The 20,583-nt window shown below is 45.6% G+C and overlaps 1 protein-coding gene and 1 long non-coding RNA gene across 3 annotated transcripts in view; one reads left to right on the forward strand and one right to left on the reverse strand.

The window, feature by feature from the left end:
• Positions 1-12,916: 12,916 nt before the first annotated feature.
• Positions 12,917-20,525, reverse strand: LOC133152728 (uncharacterized). 2 transcript variants are annotated; one of them, XR_009714186.1, is made up of 4 exons: positions 20,386-20,503; positions 14,369-14,559; positions 13,805-14,229; positions 12,917-13,674 (listed from the first exon to the last, which is right to left on the reverse strand). It is a non-coding gene; the product is annotated as an uncharacterized LOC133152728 (long non-coding RNA). The 2 variants fall into 2 exon arrangements; XR_009714185.1 differs by lacking the exon at positions 14,369-14,559 and having other exon boundaries at positions 20,386-20,525.
• Positions 20,369-20,583, forward strand: part of znf536 (zinc finger protein 536) — a 117,385-nt gene continuing 117,170 nt past the window's right edge. The window contains exon 1 of the mRNA XM_061276492.1: positions 20,369-20,510. The gene's annotated coding sequence lies outside the window, so the exon portion shown is untranslated. The remainder of the gene's footprint in view (positions 20,511-20,583) is intronic.

Genomic DNA, 20,583 nt, shown 5'->3' on the forward strand with positions numbered 1-20,583 from the left:
TTGAAGGAGATACAAGTGCTATGCAGAGAAATCATCACAGTCCTCATTTGGCGTGGATTGTCAAACTAAACACGAAACAAAGAAAATCACACATTATGTATTTAACAGGATAGATCTGCTAGCTTAACGCTATCATATTACTAACGTAACGTAATAGATATTCAAATACAAACGGTGCCTCAACCCTTGTAGACAGACAATCTAGCAATACTCATATTTTGTATCTTGTATCCATTTGCCAGAATGTTATTTTTTCTTCCCTTGATGGACTTGCGTGCGAGTGCGTTAAAGGTGTTTAAATGCTTTTATTTATCACTGGCTTTAATTCGGTCTTTAGAGGAGAGTGTGTATATCAGCGGCGTGGTCAGCGGCCCCGGCATGAAATATTCATGAAAGATATGCACAATTTATGAAAGCTTATTATTGTAAAATTGCTGATCCACTGCTGGGACGCAGCTACAGGAAAACAATGACGCCCCCCCCCCCCCCCCTCGTCTTAAGATGATGATGATGATGATGATGCAGAGGGAAAACAGAAATGTGTGTGTGTGTGTGTGGGGGGGGGGGAGTCCCTGCATATTTTAATGTTAATATCATAACGTGGAAGGTTATTATTATGTATGGAAAAAGAGCAACGCTTCAAATGGAAATGGTAAAATGCTTAAATGACCTGTAGAAATATAAAGCCACTCTGTATGTATAATAATATTCAATATGAATCTTCCACATGTATCGTCTTGATAGTTTGTATTTTATATTTATATTTATATATTATATTTATATTTTAATATTATTCTTTCACAAGAAATGATTTGAAAATGTCTACATTGCCTTCCTCACAAAATGTCCTCACACGAGCGGATGATAATATTGTGACAAGGGTCCAAAGACATGAATTACAATCCGATATTTTGTCCTTGAGTTTTTTTCCCTTTTTTACTTTCTCCCACTACCATTGTGGGTGAACAAGTTTCCCTTAGTTTTCTGTTGCAATGCAAACTTGAGTCCCTTTCTGTTCTGATGCTTTTGTTTCTCATATTGCATATGCATATTTCAATGTTAATGCTATATAAGCTGGAAGCTTGTTATTATGCATGAAAAAGAGCTTGCGATGGGGGATGGCGTTAAATTTGAAGGAGATGGTGAAATGACCTGTAGAAATGCGTGTGGCCACGTATTAGAATCTATAAAGCTATATTAATAGATATATATATATATAGATATACACGTGTGTGTGTGTGTGTGTGTGTGTGTGTGTGTGTGTGTGTGTGTGTGTGTGTGTGTGTGTGTGTGTGTGTGTGTGTGTGTGTGTGTGTGTGTGTGTGTGTGTGTGTGTGTGTGTGTGTGTGTGTGTGTGTGTGAGAGAGCTCTTGGTGTTTATGGGACGGAACTAATGGTGTCGGAGGTAGGAAACGCTCCTTCCGTTGGGCCCGCGCGTGATGAGATGGGTCGCTGATGGGCTCGGGGTCAAGGGTTAAGAGCTGGTTATTTTTAAGAAGGACACGAATGGGGTGTGGACACTGATTGCCTGGCCGAGCGTCCTAATTAGCAATTAGCCGCTAAATACGGCGTTCGGCGCGAGGCCCATTTAGCCGCTAATGCTCATCATTTAGGCCACGACGGAGGGAGAAGATGAAGATCGCTCCATGCCACATTGTTTCCCCATAAAACGGGCACGCACGCGCGCGCACACACTCGCTGCAGCTTTTCTTCTTACTTAGTGCAACTTTATCGCCTTCCTTTAGGAACAGATGAGCTTCCGTTTGCTAGCCACTTGCTAATGACCACCGAGACGGCGTTTGCGCCTCATTTCAAATGACGACCTCCGTTTGAAAGCCCACTCCGAAATTTGCCCCCCTGCTTCAAATCAAAAGCGTTATTGAAATCCGAGCTTTAACGAGAAGTCACTTTGAAAAGGACTCCAAAGGGTCGTCGGGTGTCACGTGGCGGCCACCTGAGCGCGTACGAGCAACAGCGACGACGGCCCAAACGGGAAAGTGTCGACGAGCGGGGCCCTGTTTGTCTCGGCCGAAGCCGAGCCATCGGAACGCGTTGTGACAGGCGTGAGTGCTCGGAGGACATTCGGCAAATGAAAGCGTCCCATCAACAAGTCAGAGCTCAAAAAGCCATCTCGTAAACAACACTCTACGCACGCACGCCAGCTTTTGTTTACTTTTGGAAATAATGAGTTGTCGCTTTCCTGCAATTTCTTGGATGTACGTGACCCTCCCAAAAAACCCCAATGCCGAGCCTTATTTGTCTTTCTATATGTATCGTCACAGACATTAGGCTCTGGCCCACTCGCCAGCATAAATGCCAATTGGCCTTTCATATGAACAAAAAAAATCATATGCACTTGAGTCAACACGCGGCGGCCGTTTGTTTGCAAAGTCATGTCCGTGGCGTCCGCTTGAAACGGATTAGCTTTGTGTCTCGATACTTTGCAAATCCTGCGAAGCCCGAGGGATCCGTCTTGTAACCTTACTGATAGCTGGGGGCCATCCTTACCCTGAGTAGCCTTAGATTGTTTGCTTTAAACATGTCTGTTTTCTTTTTTCTCTGAATCTGTCTTTTATTGCACCGCCGCGTCTCACGTGCAGCTCCTTCAGAAGTTTGCTTTTAAGGAGGCGCAATCAGAAAAGAACTTTGATTGGGAGTCAACAATCGCAATTGGCGCTTCCATATTGGGCTGTTTAAAATTGGCTTCCATTCCTTGATTACGTTGTCAGCTCGGCTTACATTAAATGTTGTCCAGTCCAGTAGTTTCTCTGCTTTTCTTCTTTTTTTATAATCAATAGAAAGTTGAGAAAGATTTATAAGGCAACCAGGGCTATGGTGCTGAAATGAGTTTTATACAGAGAGAAATGGATCAAATACGTACAGAATGTTGCCAGCTTGATTAAAATAACATTAGTTCTTCATTATTTCATCGTAAATCTGTGTGTGTGCGTGTGTGTGTGTGTTTGACTTAAATGTGTATTTTCCATGTCAGGGCAAATCCATTTTTAATGACATCTTTTTAACTCTTGTTTTTATTACCAAGTAATTTTTCAAGTTGATTCAAATAAATGCAAAAATGCATTAAGGGGCATTTTCTTTAATTGGAATCAAGTTGATTGAAGAGATTTCTTGACCATATGTGCACCATAGAAGAAAGCTAAATTAAATAGAAATTTTAGATTAAGTTTACATAATTGTTTTTATTTTGATGTAAAAAATACTTTCACTCAATATACAAATAATGTAAGAAATACAGCAATTACGCTTATGTAAGGTTACTACAACACATTTTAAGTAGAAAATAAATAAGAACATTTCAAATGAATGTATAAAAAAAAAAAAAAGGATACTTTAGGCTTGATTAGTTTCACATTTTATTTACATCATACTTTTGAGTTTGACAAAACTATATATAGCTGGCACGGACCAAGTATGAATCCATTATACATTTTGGTTCTGATCCGTATAAATATGCAAATGTCCTTCTCTTCATTTTCAGTGAATAATGTATGAGTCATAATCACAAGACACACGCACGACGGACAAACACCCACACACAAAACGTGCGTTAAAGTACAATCAAGTAAAAATACTCACCCTGGCCCTTAGCCGCTCGCTACATACTCTTTATGCTAGCATCTTCTTTTGACGGGGAAGTTCTCGATGCACTGTTAATACCGAAATGATTTATTGCTCGTAGCAAGCAAAAGCCACGCGTGCACACGCACGTACAGGGACGCACTCGCATGCCTCGGCATGCCAAGAGTCCAGAAGATGGAGCCCGTCTGGATCGGAGCGCTCCAAGAGCTTAGCAGGGAGTCCGAATTGCTCAAAGCTGACATTTGTGCTTGGAGGAGCTGCAAGCGAGCGTTAACAGACAGACACGCAGACAGACAGACAGACAGAAGAGATTGCCCCTTCTTTTTAGAACTCACCCCCAATAAACACAAATGTTCATCTCCTTCATCAAAGATCTCACGTGCGCGTGATATTTAATGATGTTGTTAAATCACACACAGACTGATTGCTTTTATGTTCCGGCGTGCCGACTTTTATTCTTTATTTTTCCACCTGGGCCGCAGCCCAAGCAGTCGTTGTCGAAAGATTACAGAAAGACTAGCGTGTGATTATTAGAACATTGCACTGGGTAAAATCTCATCAGGGCTTTACATCCTTCTTTTGCTTCCGTTTGAACGGGGAACGACCGGCGAGGTGACAGCCGTGTAATAAAAAAAAAAAGCACTTGGCAAGGATATTCCCCGTTGGAATAAATTGAGATGATGAGCGAGAATGAACACTTTGAGTGGCGACGACAACGGCTCCGCTGTTTTTCCGTGTGCGCTCGTCCAGCTCTTAAAGCCCTCCGAGCGCTTCACGTGTTCCCTACATTGGTGACCCCGACGTGATGCTGGGCCAATCAATTCCTGCCGTTTGCAGCGCACCTTTACAAGGACCAGCTGCGCGTCATCTGTATCGTGTCATCTTTTTTCTGCATGACGTTATATTTTTACATTATATATATGATTTTAATTTGACTTACTAGCTACTTACCAGTCACCCACTAGTCAGGTATCAGCAAGCCACCGTGAATCCCATTCGAGCCATACGATTGTAGCCATTTTAGCGCACTTGTCCTGTGCTAGTCAGGTCAGCCACTCACCGTGACAAGTCACACGGGAGGCAAAAACAAGTGGGCGGTCGCGTGTACTCTCGTCCGGTCATTGTCATGCGAGACGCTTACGGCTACACCCGTTGGCTCGGCTTCACCGCACGCAAACGTCAAAACAACACAAAAAAGTGAGAGAAATGTCAATCCGAATGGAAAGTTGCATTCAACGCAACCCACCCCCCGCACAAAGCTCATTTATTTTACGAGTCGAGCGCGTTTTCTTTGAATATTTATCACGCGCCGCCGTTTGATGATGCGCGTCGACGCCGCGCCTGAAAGACGTCGGACGGGATAAAAATATCTGGAGTGAGCAAATTACCCGGGGAGCCGCGACGAGCCAAATATTCCCCTTTTTCACGCCGCCTTATTTAAACAGTTCACGTCCAGATGTGGGACACGCAACAGCGAGCGACCGAGCCGCTCGGCACAAACAACAGAGTGAAGTAAGCAAAAATGGCGGAAAAGGCTTCCACGCCGCCACCCATGTGTTTACTTCTCCGGCTTGACTTGTTTAAAGCTCGACAAACAAGTTGATTCGCACTCGTCGCCCGCCTTCGTTTGTCATCGCGCACAGTCCGTCGTCATCGGCACGCTCGACGGGTGTGTTTAGTTGGACTGTAAAACATGGCAGGCCCCTCCCCCCAAGGTCAAACAATTGCAACTTGCGTCATCATTGAACTCAAAGTCGATGTTGGCCTCAACCTCGTCCAGATCCAAGCTAGCACGTTAACCCCAAACGACGACAAACCGGCCCCAATCGTGAATCGGGGACGACGAGAGCAACCCAAAAGAAAGGTCGGGTGCGTCTATTGTTCCGGAACACAACATCGTGCGTTTCTCGAAAGAGCTGTCAAAGTGCTTTTAAACCGTTTTATTTTTTTGCTTCAACCGGCAGTTGGAAAAACATTTCAAGTGATTAAATGAAAACAGGCGGGGGTTAGCGGTAGGGCGAGAGCTTCGGGGTTCGGCCTCACCCTTGTTTGGATTTGGGCCACGCGTTGGGTGGGGCTAAGAGTAGTCTGTCGTCTTTCTTTTTTCTTTCTTTCTTCTTTTTAACGAAACGAAATGCCTCCGCAGGAAAGAAAAGAAAAGAAATGCGTGGGACGGCCGCCATCCCATCTAAAGGCGGCTCGCTTCAATATTTGTCGGGGCCAACGTTTGTACTCTGAGAAAGGTTTAAAAAAGAAAAACACGCACACCCACATCCCTCTCCAACGCTCCTCCTCGTTTATTATTGTAAAGAGTCGGCGGGTTAGCGTGTTAACAAGAGTGTTTCTCTTTGCCTCCGATACATTCCTCTACTAATACTCCAGCTTATGTTTTTATCATCCGCCATTGTTTTTCCTGGAGGGCGAATCAAATAAAGTGTGCTTCTTTAATTCCCCTCTTAGGTGGAATGTGTGCGGCTCTGTGCGTGCGTGTGCGTGCGTGCGCGCGTGTTGCTTCCACTCAGGGCACTTTGTGTTGATTGCTGGCTGTGAGCAGGAGAAGCATGCGGCGCTGCAAATAATTGTTCTTTTCATGCTAAGAAAGGCCATATCAATTAAGGCTGAATAGTCTCCTTAGTTATTAGAGTACAGCTCAGTGGTTTGCCGTCACTCGTATCGCTCGCTTCCTGCCGCGCGTGTGCGCCTGTGATGTTCTTACGCCGACATGAAAAATATTTGTGAGTCAGCGAGTCGCGGTGGCCAATGCGGGAAACGACGGCAATTAAAAGAAGCGCTTCGCTCAAAGCCATCGCACACGCTGGTCGTCGTCTTCTTTGCCGCTCGATTATGTCGCGCTGCCGAGGGAAAATGACATTGAGAAGAAGTCGCGCGTTCTAAAGTTCCCCGGGTAGCGTGTTGTCGTCGGGACTGCTTAGCAGTCAAATAGAATCTTTTGAATATGGTCAAGATAAAGATATCAAAGCATGTGAAGTGATCAACTATACTAAAAATAGCATGTGAAGTGGTCAACTATACTTGTAAGTGATGTGTTAATGATCAAGTAAAAATTTGTAAAAAAAAAAAAAACATATATAAGTCGTTCCTAAGTATAAGTCGCCCCCCCACCCAAACTATGAAAAGAAAACCGCGACTTATAGTCTGAAAATTACGGTAGTCCTGACATAGTGGTTGGATCAAAAGGAGTCACATCTTCCGACCGCTTTGTTCTTTGGAGTATATTCCGGCAAATATTCAACAATGAAGACTTTTTCCTGGAAGTTCAACGAATCCAAAGCACGTGCTGCTTTCCATCACTCCACTTGCTGCGTGTGAAAAATTCAACTGATATTTGGGAGTCTCGGCGGGCGGGCGGGCGGCGCACGGGGAAAAGGAAAAGACGGCAATTAAGAGAAAAAAAAAAAAAAAGAGTTACAAGACCTGACTTGTCGGCTTTTAAAAGAAGTCGCTGGCGGATGCTTGAAGCCATTTCTCTTCTTCTTCTTTGGTGCTCGATTATGCGGCGCTGCGTGGGGACTCGGGGTTCCCAGGGCGCGAGTCGTCTTTCATTGAAAATAAATGGTGCGTTTGAAATATCCACAAGTAGGTGCCAGAAATAGACGCGAACAAAAATAGATGGCGTTCGGAGCAAGCGTGAAATGAAGCGCACAATGCCACACAACGCAGCAAGTAATCCCGTTAAGACATGTTGAGGGCTTGCTGCTCACTGTAATGCTGCTGGCGCACAAGGCAGATTAGTTCAACGCTAGCCAGGAACTGCGACCATTGTGCTTAACTGTGGCACCAAATTGCCAGCGTTGCAGTTCATGCAAAACAAAACAACTCAATCGTTCGGCAAAAGTACCGTCATTTTCCGACTATAAGTCGCACCGGAGTATAAATCGCAGCAGCCATAAAATGCCCAAAAAAGTTAAAAAAAAACATATATGTATATAAGTCGCTCCTGAGTATAAGTCACCCCCCACCCCCCCAAACTATGAAAAAGAACGCGACTTATAGTCCGAAAATTACGGTAGTCCGATGAAACCCATGCTAGCTCCAGCCGCTAGCCGGTCGGGGTAGCCTCGCCTCGCTGCGATTGTGGCGTGCCGCAAAACTGCCAAATATCCAACAAGAAAATTGCCTTTGGAACTTGAAGTCAAAAGATCAATGTACCCGGGGGGATGAGAGCATGGATTAGAGCCGCCAATACAACACAGCGTAGCAAATGATCTCAAATAAGCACATAAGCAAGCTCTGTATTATTTGTAATATTCGGAATAAATAAATAAATACTGTATGAAAACTTTTCCTCCTTCGTAGCAGGAGAAATTCTCAACAAAAAGTTGTTGGGATCTCATTTGATTTGATCTGGACTTGAAGAAGCAAAACGTTTTATTATTGCCATGGAAAAAAGAACATTTCATCTTTTAACTGGCGCTCTCTTTACGATCTTTTAACTGCTGCCGCTGTTTTACGCTTTGTGCGCTTTTATGACGCCGTGCCTGCTTTATTTACTTTTATGTTCCCCTATGGCCGTTTTAGTCCGAGACCAAATCAAATACATCGCAGCGGAAACTGCAAAAATGATTCCATAACCAACTAGTTGTCAACTGTGTGCCACGAGCACTGCTAGTGGCGTTAAAAAGTTGAACTGTTGGGCTCACCTGGAACGTGGTCGCAAGACGCAATCTTAGAAATATTACAATTGCTCATCTGGCGGCATTTAGCCATTTCCACTCAGCAGCCATTAAATACCATTAAATTGACATCTTTGCATTTGGGGGGCATCTCAAGCTATTTGTTCACAATCAAATCTATTGTTTTTGTTTTTTTTATTCCAAGCTTTGAATATTAAGGCAAGTAGTAGTTGGTGTTAATCTTGCCTGTTTGAAGTTTTACAGGGAGGACCCAAGGTCACTTACTAAGAGTCTTGTTCTCTGCTGAGTAGCCATAGAGAAGAATTTATTTTTGTTAAAAAAAAAGAAGGCAAACAAAAGTTTAACTTTAACAGTGAAACTTGTCTTGTGTTATAATGACATTTTTTTTTTTTTCTTTCAATTTTGGCAATACACAAGTGAACATCGTCAAAGGCCGTCGCAGCGGTGGCCGTCAGCGCCGGAAGACATCCTGTTTGCGCGTGACAACGTGGCCGTGATCAAAAGCGCCGTTAGCTACGGGAGGCGTGAATTAGGCGCCGTCTAATGAGACGCTTTTTATTTTGTCCAGCTTTTTTTCCGCAGCTATGCGACCAACGTCGCTCGGGCCTGTTGAATCTGCCGGTCGTCAACACGCGTCAAGCTGAAATGAATATTCCTCACCTGTCGGCCGCTGTTGACTTGCCTTGTTTGGATTTCCCAGCGGGGAGGGAAAACTAAAGGCGCGTATTTACTTTTAATTGAAAGGAAATTAAAGATGCATGTGACAAAGCCGAGCGGGCCGTGATGGCTTTTGTTTAAGACGGATCTCATAAAGAAAACCCCCCGCCGATAATGACGGCGTGGAGGAGAAGAAGAAAAAAAGAGGGAGAGAGAATCTTGGACATTTCTCCAAATACAATTACCTCTCCGTCACCTGATCCAATCAGAGGCATTTGCATTCTGTTTGCGCGCAGCCTTCCGTGAACCGGTAAACAAGGCGGGCGGGCGGGCGGGCGGGCGAAGAAAGCTGATGTGTTTTCACGCTTTACGCCGCCTCCTCTGTTTGCTACACTTTATTGGGAATATTTGAATTCCTCTGAATTGATAAGTCAACGTTCCAAAAGAGGCGAGACGGGAATATTAGCGTTATGTTTGGAGACAGCTGTTGTTTGAATATTTGACGGGCTGTGATGTGTACTTAAGGACGTATCAAAGAAGCGCCGCCACTTTGGGGGGCCCGGGGAGGGGGGGGGCGTCGCTGGCGCCGTGACAACAAAGCATCAGACGAGCTCGGATAGTCGGCGGGAATGTTGCCTTCTAATCCTTGCCCCTCGCTCCTCCGGCATGCTTGACACTGGACTCACGCGGCGTTGGCACAGACTCGCTTTTAAATGACACTCGGTGCCGAAATGCGCCCGCTTTTACAGCCAAACAAAAAATAGATATTATACTATATCAAGGCAACACTTTTGTTTTGGCTTCAAGAGGCGAAGGCTTCCTTCCATGTTGAAATTGTGCCATTGTTGATTTCATCCATTCTCTTCTCTCCAACTTCCACTCTTTTGGGACCCGATAGCACGTGCTAATAATTTCCAACTTTTCGTCAGCATTTTTAATGGGTAACATTTTTTCCAGGCATTTCCTTCCACGTCAGCCCGCCCGCCCGCCCGCACTCAGCACGGCCCTCGATTCCTTTTTGACTATTGGCAAGCTTCTGAAAGATGTGATACCAGTGTTAATCTCAGGGTGGCAGACATTGCTCACCGGCGCCTTAATTAATACATTGAAATTAAAAAGAAACCTTTGCATGAAGTTGACTGATTGTATTTTGGTTTTGTATGTTTTTTGTGTGAATGAAAATGTAACATCCTCATGGATGTTCAGGTTAATGTTTGTGCATCATTTTGGAAGCGCGCCTCTAATTAGCATCTAATTAGCATCCGTCGTCACGCTCTTGGCGTGGACGCCGTTCGTCGGGATCCAAGTGCGGGCGGGCTGGACAGCTGAGGAGGGTTCAAAGTTTGCGACTATCTATTCTACACCATCACGCCTCCTCCCTCCCTACCTCCCCCCCTCCCTCCTCATCCTTTCGGCCAGATAATCAAGGAGCTCAAAACATAGACAAATATGAAATATAGCCGCGTGAAGAAGAAGAAAAGACATTTGACTATCCGATGAAAACGTTGTCCAAAAGAATTTGCAATAACGACATTGGCTCCAATTGGATCAAAACAAAATAAGAGCCAAGTGTTGTCGACTGGCTCCAAGCCCTTTGACGCTCGCTGCCCATTAAAAGGCAGCTTTTGCTCAAGCGGCTGCGTAGAAGTTGCAGACAATGTTCTTGTTGAAAGCAGTCCATCTCCCCTTGACGATGATGTCATCGAATTATCCGAATGGATTCATCGTGCGCAGTTGTGTGTGAAAGACGGGTAGAAAAACTCAACTTTGATTTTTTTTGCCACATTTTCCACAAATCCTTGTTTAAAATCTGCTGCAAAAGTACGTACAATATTCTTATCGCGAGCTAACGACTAATGTTAGCAAACCTACAATTGTATTTTGGAACATTTTCCACAAATAATCATTTTTCAAACAAAGAACCATTAATAATAATATCGTGTGAAGCGTGCATAGGAAGCAAGCATGTTGCCGTTGGAAAGTGACCTTGTGGCAATGTTGCTCCCCACCTCTGTTGGAGCAGCTCCTGCATGAAACTTGTCATGATTCTCATTGGAAGCAAGTCACAGTCACGGCAGGAAATCTTCTAATTCCGGCTTCCTGTCTTCTCCAACTGGTCCTATGGTCAACGCCCCCAATTCCTCCTTCTTCCTGTATGAGTGTGTGTCCTTCTCTCCTAACATGGTAGAACATGTCAATGCAGATCAGCCCAAATGAAATCAAAGCCAACCGAAAGAGCAAAGGCACCAAAACAAAAGCGCAAACCACGCTACCGAGCACAACCCGACGGGATCACATCCATTTCCAACGCCACAACCAACCAACCAATGAAAGAATGGGCTTCCGTGTGCCATTGGAGCGACAATCCAATCGATGTCACTTCCCACTTTAGTCTTTTTGTTATTTTGCTCTGTGCTCTTCTTCTTCGTCTTCTGTCTGTCTGCCTGTCTGTCGACGGGTTGTCGTAAAAACACGTCTTGCCACTCGGGATAGCGTTTAAACGGAGGTCTCATGCAAAATGAATACTGGGTGGCACATTTTATTGAAGTATGATTTAAAGAAGGGGGGGGGGGGGCTGAGGCGCGAAGGCGGTGGGGGGTGAAAATGATGAAAATGCGGGACAGGCAGCAAAGAAGCCGACGAGGAGGAGGAGGAGGAAGAGGGCGTTTAGAGGAAGAGATCTTGTCATAAATTATTTTACTCGTACGCGGCGGCCCTGCCGATGTATGTTGCGTGTGTGAATAATGCATGGGGCCGACGCCGCATAATTAGGACAACAACGCTATTCTCTTCCTCCTCCTCCTTCTCCCGGTGTGTGTAATGGATGAAGAAGCCTCCTGATTGATCTGTGAAGAAGCTCTCTAAATGGCCTTCAAGTTCTCCCGTTCTTTGTCATATCGCAGCTAAATGATACGGGCTATCATTCCCATTCTTTGGCAGAAACCAAAAGTGTGACATACAAACCCACCTAGACAAATCCAAGCCAGTTAAACCGAACCAACCGTGCTTGCACTCGACCCAAACCCGCAGCTAACTAAAACAAACGGCTCACATCAAACCAATCCGAGGCCCCGAAAAACGAACCAAAACCAAACTAATTCCAACGGAAGCAAACAAAGCAAAGAAATCCAAATTCAACTAAAAAGCATACCGGAGCAACAGAGCAGCAAAATCAACCCTAACTAATCCACAAAAGACAACCGAAATGAACCCAACCCAAATGAGACAAACCAAAAAATCCCAAATCACCAAATGTGGAAGTGCGAAAAACCACAGCCAATCAGCCAAACCTGTGGCCCTCTTCCTCCTCATCATCCTCATTCTCCTCATGTGTGATTGGATGAGGAAGCTTGTCAATGGCCTTCAACAGCTCCTCAACATTCTCCTCCTCTTCTTTGTCATATCCAAATGATGGTGGCCGCCATTCCGACGCTCATCATCATTTAGGCGGCAAATAAGCTAAAGGTAATGTACGGCGGAAAAGGCGCGAGGCGGCTAATGCTAATGCGTGCTAGCTTTGCACATTCATTATGGGCCGATTTGTTTTGGGGCTTTTGCTCGCAGTCATCCATCCTAACGCAAAGTGACGCCAAGACACAGCAAAGTAGAGGAGCTTACTATTTAATGTGTGTGTGTGTGTGCACGTGCGTTTGCAGATAACACCTTTTTTTTTTTTAAAGGAGGAATTGCCTTGAAGCATTATCCCCCAGACAGGCTACACGGCTAATCTAGCGCTTTGAGCCATTACACTACATTTATCTCTGACCCTTCTCCCGCTCCATCATTGCACTTTAAAGTCCATAAAAGTGTGTTTAGACAAAGATGAAGGCATTACCTGCTCGCTACTTAGCCCCCCCCCCCCCCCCCCCACACACACACACACGCACACACACACGGGATATTAAATATCCTTTATCTCAAACGGGGGGCGCTGTAAGCCGATATCTCTGCGGGCCCGCGGCTGATAGCGCACACACACTCAGGTGTAATAAATACACACTCTCCAAAGCACGATCTTATTTATTTGCTGAGGACAGATAGAGTTGCAAAGTCACAGCGGGCAGACAGGGAAGCTAATCGGACACACCTCGCCGAGGCACCCGTGGCACACGCGCCCGACCCGAAAGCAAAGAGCCAAGCTATGCTAAATCAGACCAAACGGATAGAACGCGAGCCAACCAAGTCAAACAAGTCATGACATTTAATTACAGTTGAAATGTATGATGTGGAAAGATACTACCGTAATTTTCGGACTATAAGTCGCGGTTTTTTTCATAGTTTGGGTGAGGGGGCAACTTATACTCAGGAGCGATTTATAGTCCGAAAATGAGGGTATATATTATTTACTGAGGTCTGTATCATCGGTATCATCTTGGTGTCATTGGTACCGTCGAGATCACTCGTTTCATACGTATCAACAGAGTTAAGAACGATCCGTTTTGCCAGTATCATTGGGATCATCACCATCCTCGGTATCTTGAGTATGGTTAAATCACCAGTCTAATCCGTATCATCATTCATCTCCTCAGCGCAGTATCGCCAGCGTCATTCGTTGTCACCAATACACTCTGTGTCATCGTCGTATCCTCGATGCCATCCTTCTTGTCATTGTTGCGTGAACGGCTGCCCGGCGGTCCCGTCCGCTCTTGCACCACCTGGACGCGCTCAAGTATCACCAACATCACTGATCTAGTCCGTATCAGCGGTGGCTTGGATACATTCCGGAGGTATGCGTCCTCTGTATCATTGGCGGGCAGACGCGCTACATTAAAGAAAAAAAGAAAAGAAAAAAAACGAGGTTAGCGCAGGAGACCCACTTTTCTCCAGGTTCCCCCTCGCTCGCGCAGCCCCCCTCCTGCGGCGCTCCCCGTCACCTCTCCAGCTTTCATTACCTCTCAGAGGGCAGGCGGAGCTGGGCGGCTGGGGAGACGTTCTCGTGGCGGCGGGGGTCAATCAGATTAACCTATAGCGCCTTTCTTCCTTCATTACGCACTCCAAATTACACCTACTAAGAAGACACCAGGGCCCCCCCCCCTCCGCCAGCGCCTGCCTTCATATATGGGCTGATATCTATTTAAAATGGAATCCCTCTGGGTGGATTTCCATTTGTCTTGCGTTCCTGCCTATTGCCCGGAGGAAGGTGCTGCAACCTGGGCTCCTGTGCAAATTAACTTCCCGTTTATCACTCCAGACGCAAGCAGAGCCGGAAAACTCCAGCCCAGCGGCGTTCCAGCCGGATTTGCCTTCACGTTGACGTCGTGAACGGCTCGTGACTCCATAAGCCTGGACTCTTCACGTTCCGCTTGCTTCAATCTGCCTAAGAAAAAAAATGATGGCCTTAGTATTCTGAAAGCACCATCCACGCAGATGTAAACGGCGTCCGTGTTGTAAACAAGAGCTGACGTTGACACTTGAGATAAACAAAGTTTGTTTGGAACAAGAGCAACGCCATATACCAAGTGGGGGAAACATTCCAGGGATCAAAAGTTGTTTAGAGAAAGAAAGTTCATTTCTCTTTCCCCCAAAGTTGATCTGTTTTTCGATGTATCGACTTGTGTGCGCTGATGGGCCCACGTCACCCTTGGCTGCCGTTGGGTGCGTGCAAACGGGCAGTATGCTGCCTTGGTTCCGTTTGGGCTGCTGCTTTCTGAAAGCACAATGAATCACTTCCAAATATTGCAAGTCAAGTCTCCAAACGGCACGTCAGGTGCGGCACACGCTTCATGTCCGTCACGTGAATTTGGGCCGGCCAGCCTCTGTTTTGCACTCACCTGAGCTTTGGCAAGAGCGAGCGTGTGACCGAGAAGGCTGGGTCTCCCGCTAACGTTAGCGCGTGATGCTATATGGGCGGCCGCTACCCGGTTATGAATAGCCCCCGTTGAAAGGTCAGCACCATGACAACGGCGTGATGGATCGGAGCCGCGGCCAATTAAAGAAGGACGCCCGGCACGTTGCTTTGCGTGCTTACGGCGTGGCTCGGCCCACTTTTTTTTTTTTTCTTTTTTTAATTCCCTCAATTATTCACCTTTGCGATCAGGGCGCTCGTTAGCAACGCTGCCAGACGAGCTAAGGTCAACACGCACAAACTTTAACAACTTTAGCTTGCTCACAACAATGGGCACACACACAGTGCAAGCTGCGTTGAGGAAAGTAGGACACACGCAGTCGGGTCATGAATAAGAGGAAGCCGACTTTTTGCTGAGCATTATTTGACCCTTTGAAACTGGCAGCAGCCCGACGAGTTTCCTTCCTGGCCCGCTCTCACTTTTTAAGGCCACCTTTAGTTGAACTTGCTTCTTTCTTTTTTTTTTTTTTCCGACTCCTCTCGCTGCCTTCCTCGCTCGTCTTGTGTATCCAGTCCGGAATTATGGATGAGGATAATAATAATAATGTCATTTTGTAGCGGAATCTTAGTCATTACCTGCAGTAAAGTGCTTCTAATTGATACCAGCAGAGAGATAATGATTACAATGCCCTCCAGGAACATATTATTGCAATATTAACCTTTGTATATACTTTTATGCAGAGGACCGGGGCACATTAAGGGACGTGTAAATCTTACTTGTGCGCCGTAATGCCATTAGAAAGCAACGGAGAGCGGGAGGTGTGCCCTTTGCTTGATTAAGTGCGTCCGAGGCTCTGCGGCCATCTGCGCAAAATGGATGATGCGCCGCTGCAATCTCACTGGCTCACATTTACGCCTTATGGACTTTTGTGTGCGCCGTGGAAATGAATCCAAATTAATTTACGATCCCAAAAATCCAAGTGGAAAGGGCCGACGGCATTGTGGAGCAAATGTGCTGCTTGTATCTTTTTTTTTCTTTGAAATACTCTCTTAGTTCTTGGTCAATTTTTATATTTAGCATTTTTTTATTCAAAACTCGATTACGTTCGATGTTCCTATTTTGTTTATTTATATTTATCATCATTTTTTTTATTGCAAATTTAATGACATTCTACGTTCCTATTTTCAAATGATTTGTACTGCGGTGTTGCATTTTTCCTAGTCTTCATTTTATTTCAGTGTGACATCACACTGATGTCAATACATGCTTGTGTGTGTGTGTGTGTTGATGTACTTGCACAGCTGCAGTGGCACACTTTACCGTAAATAGTTGGCGCTCCTTCCAATTGCCGCAAAAAAAAGCATTTATTTAGCGGGTTACGCTTTTGAAAAATGTCAAAACGTAAATGACACGGAAAACCAGAGCGACTTCATTCAACAATAAGCCTTTCCATTTAGTCTGAAACCTGTTTGACGCACACTGTCGGAAAAGGAGACATTCTTTTAGATTTATTTTTATTTTGATCATTTAAAGAGACAAGCAGCTTTAGTTTGTCCTTGACACGTCCACTTGGAAAGTTGCGGACATTTTTAGCCAGGCAACCTTGAGTGGCTCCACTCAACACCCCTCCTGTTTTTTTTTTTTCTTCTCTTTACTAGCTTATTTCTTTCACTGTCTTTCTTTTTTACGAAGCTGTCATCTGCCCTCCCCCCTCTTTTTTGTTGTTGATTTTGTGTGTGCGCCCCATAAAACACTTTCCAGCTTGATGTTTCGAATGAGCCGCGAGTCCATGAGCACGGTCGAGGGGTATTCTTCCACTCTGCGTCCCTTGAAATTCAAGATTTATTAAGTATCTTAGCGTGTTGTTTTTTTTTCATATCTTCTGCTTGCGTCAAAAACAACTCAACTGAAATACCGTCATGGGAATGGTCTGAAACTTTAAAAACGACACTTCTTGGTCTTCACTTTGTGTTGCACATTACTGCCACCTACTGGCCTGGAGTGCAACTTCAACTCATTTACATATTTACTAAAAATTTAAAATACATCACAGATTAAGTCAATGAACAGTTCGGATGATCTTTTGTTTGTCAGATGTAAACAATTTAGCCTTGCATGTCATCTTTCTCTAAATTAGTTTTAGAAAGTACTAGTGTATGAAGTATGCAGTGGATGAAAATCCTCCTAGCGCCAACAATGTTCTTTCTTAGCGCCCATCTTCCCAGCGGGAGATCAATGTCATCCCGGGAGAGGCGGACACAAGAAAGGGCCACGGGAAGCCGGGAGCAATCGCGCGCGTCCAGCGGAGGGCGACACGGCTCTCCGGCTTGTAATTACGTGCTAATAGCCACCGAGGAGGTCATTTGCCGCCATTAGCCAGCGCCTGTAGGTCGTTAGCGGCCCGCAGCATCAGCCGGCCTCCTTAATGCTCCCCACGAGGCCGTTAGCGCGCTGTCGCCGGCCAGCTAGCTGCCTTGTTAGCAAGCAATTGATAGCTAATAGTAAAATCTGACGGCGGCGGCGAGGCCGACCCGGGCAGCGTGATCCAGGAACTGGAAAGAGGAACCAGATGACTCGTGATATCTGTTTGCCTCGCAAAGATTTCAGACTTTGAGCCTGACCGGACGCTCAAGGCTCCATCGCCGACGGCCCAGTTGACAGTTTGGCGATGGGCAAACATTTTGACTTTGTTTCAGGTTACTTGCCTCGCCCGAGGTTCCGGCAGCTCGGCTGTCGTGTTTATAATCATAACCGCTCGCCCGTGACCGGATCATAAAAAAGATATAAACACGCTGGAAACCGGAAATGAACAAGTTCTTCTCCTGATGCCAACTAGCAAGACGACCAGGTCATGACGGCGTCCTTCATCTGTGCGGCAGTTGAAGCAAAAGAGGGCGTGGCAAACCGAGCCCCCATTCCAAGCGTACCCAAAAATTGACCTGAAGGGAGCCTCGGTTTGTGTGGAAGACGTGGTTTGTTTTTTGGGAATTTCTCGTAGTGCCTCCCGACACTGGAGACCAACGTTGCGCCGCTTTGCAGGTGTTGTTAGCGTTTGTAGCCAGTTGCATGAGAAAAGATTCGTACTCTGAGTGCTGCTTGAGTCCTTGTGTGGCGCTTTCCAGTCCTTTTTCTGCAAAGCGCACAGCAAATTTGGGGGCGGCGGCAGACTGGCTCCTCGCTCTTCCGTTCAGATCGAAGCGTTGCGATTTCCAGTGCATTAGTGACCACTAGGTGTCCCCGACGATGCCCTGAGAAATGAATGGCCGCCTCTGAACTCATTTGGCTGGGAATGCTTTGAGGTGTGAAAATGAAGGGAAGGACCAATGGAAATGGATGGGCACAATCAAATGCAAATGGCCGCTTGACCCCAAAATGGGAGACTTTTCAGCCTTGGCCTCTTTGCACTTCTTGGGTGGATGTAGCCATGCCACCAAATGTCATGGGGCTAAGTCAGGACATTTAAAAAAAATACTTGAGCTTCCTTTCGTCTGTTTGTGTGTGTGTGTTTAATATAGCGTGGGCATTGATTTGGTGTAAAAATAAAAAGTAATCCAATCTTAATCCTTAAGCGGATCGTCTAGACCTCCCGTGCGGAACAATTGCTGGTCAATTGGAGTCAGCTGTTTCCTTTTAGATTTGATATCATCTTCTACCACACGGATGCTCGTCCTTGTGATTCTCGTGATTTGTATTAAAAGCTTCTAATCATTGTGAGATCCTTTCTGGCCACCAGCTGCGTGTCTTTAAAAGGAGACAGTGAAGCTCGACAGGGTGGATGGAGGAAGAAGGTTTGTACCGATCAATGTACGTAGATTTATGTCGAAGCTGACCTTTGGGGGGGTTGTCAAAGAAGAGAATCTCCACTTGGTAGTTTTGATGCTTAAAGCACAATATATGGCGTTTTTGAGTCCGACGCTCAGGTGGCATTGTGTCAAGTTTGCTCTCCGACCTGCGTTCCCATCGCCGGCGCTTTGTGTGACCTGTCATCTGCTCAAAGAATCTCTGCTCGCGCTTCAAAAGGAGGCGAGAAGGCGGCGCTCATCCATGGAGAATCAGCCAAAGGGACCCCCTGAGACCCCCCTCCAAAAAAAACGCACCGCGCTATCGACTCCATAGACGTGGTCTATTGCTGTTATTGATGCTTTCACACTCGCTGGCCGGCCGGCCGGCTCGCATTTGAGAGCATCCTGGGGAATTCCCCATCAGCTGTTTAAAAGCACAGCGTGGAGGGCTTCTTTAGGCTCCTCACTCATGTCTGTCACATGCACCCACAAAGTTCGGAGCGCTTGTATTTTATAAAATTGTTCAATTGAAACCGGACTTAAAAACAAATGCAAAAGGTTTTCACATAGACAGACACACACACACACACGTTTATATTTCGAACTCATCACTTTATCAGGCACACCAAATGCCCTTACAATGATTGTTGATTGACGCTCGGTTGGGCTTATTCAGCTGTTTCTAATATTTTGCTTCTTCCTTATTTGGCTAAAACCCAGACGGTCACAATGTTAGGAACAGCTGCAAACGAACTAAACATGGAGAGGGGGTGCAAAGAATTAGCCAAAAAGTTTGAACACCCCATTTCTCGTCAAATTCCAAGAACAAAGCAAAAACACATAGCCAACAATTAAATAAATGCTTGAGTTAGCATCATTCTTTTTTGTTGTGCATCAGTCTTTCATTCTATCCATTTGACAATGATCAAAAAACAACAACTTCAAAGTATCATGTTTCTGGTTTATTTTATAAATACGTGTATCATATTTATGATTGCTTTCACATTTGTAGTTGCTTCTCTTTTACTCAGTTCCATAGTAAGAATGTTTGATGCCACATATGTATTGAACATTTATTAGGATCATAATAGGTCATTTCCATATCTGCTATTATACAAGTGTCAGTATAGTCCATCTCTCCCTCCCTCCCTCCCTCGCCTTTCTCTTTCTCTCTTCGGAGTGTGTGTGTGTGTGTGTGTCTGTGGGGGGGGAATGAATATGCCCCCCCCTTTCCCCTCTTTTACAGCTATTATGTGTGTGCACTTCCGAGTGCAATCCGATCGACATTTTGACTCGTGCGCGCAGCCGTGTGAACCCAGCGTGCACGCGCAGCGGTGACTGTGTGTGCGTGTGTGTTTTATGAAAAATGATATTGTGTGCGCGCGGGCGCGAGAATGAAAGCGACGCCCTCGTCCTTCTTCTCCACATCATCATCATCATCATGATATCATCCCTCCACAAAGCCCCCCATTCATCCATTCATTCATTCTGGGCCTGGCGCGTGCACGTCTGCATAATTGCATTATTGAGCTTGAACACTGCGCGCTCTCGTGCGCGTCTACGTGTACTTTCTTTCCTGTTTCTTTTCTCTATGGTAAAACTAAAGTTGCTTGCAAAAGTGTTCCTGAGAAAATCAAGATTTTAGTTGACTTCAACACTAAGCGTTATCATTGTTACTAATCACAACACGTCAGATCTGACAAATTATGATTTTTATTATGATTATTATTAAGGCGTCAGGAGGAAGAGCGTGTGTGTGTGCGTGCGTGCGCGCGCGCGCGTGTACATGCATAGTCGAGGCGGCTTATTTACATGAAATACGCCACAAGGTTACAGTTTGCGCGCAAACACATTCATACACAGATATGTATTCGTCCGCTCGCACGCACGCGCACGCATACGTACGCTCGTCATCTGGAGCGCTCCGGACTTGTTTAAGCGCGCGGTAAGGCGCCACACGCACGACCTCCGGACTCTTCGTCTTCTTCCTCTTCTTCTTCTTCTTGTCTTTTTCTTCGAAACGGTCAAAGGTAAGAAATGCCACTTTCCCTCTTGTTTTCTTTTTGTTTTTTTTTCAAGGGAATTTTTGAAGGGCTGTCTCGC

This window comes from Syngnathus typhle, linkage group LG4, assembly GCF_033458585.1.
Source record: "Syngnathus typhle isolate RoL2023-S1 ecotype Sweden linkage group LG4, RoL_Styp_1.0, whole genome shotgun sequence".
Lineage (NCBI taxonomy): Eukaryota > Metazoa > Chordata > Actinopteri > Syngnathiformes > Syngnathidae > Syngnathus > Syngnathus typhle.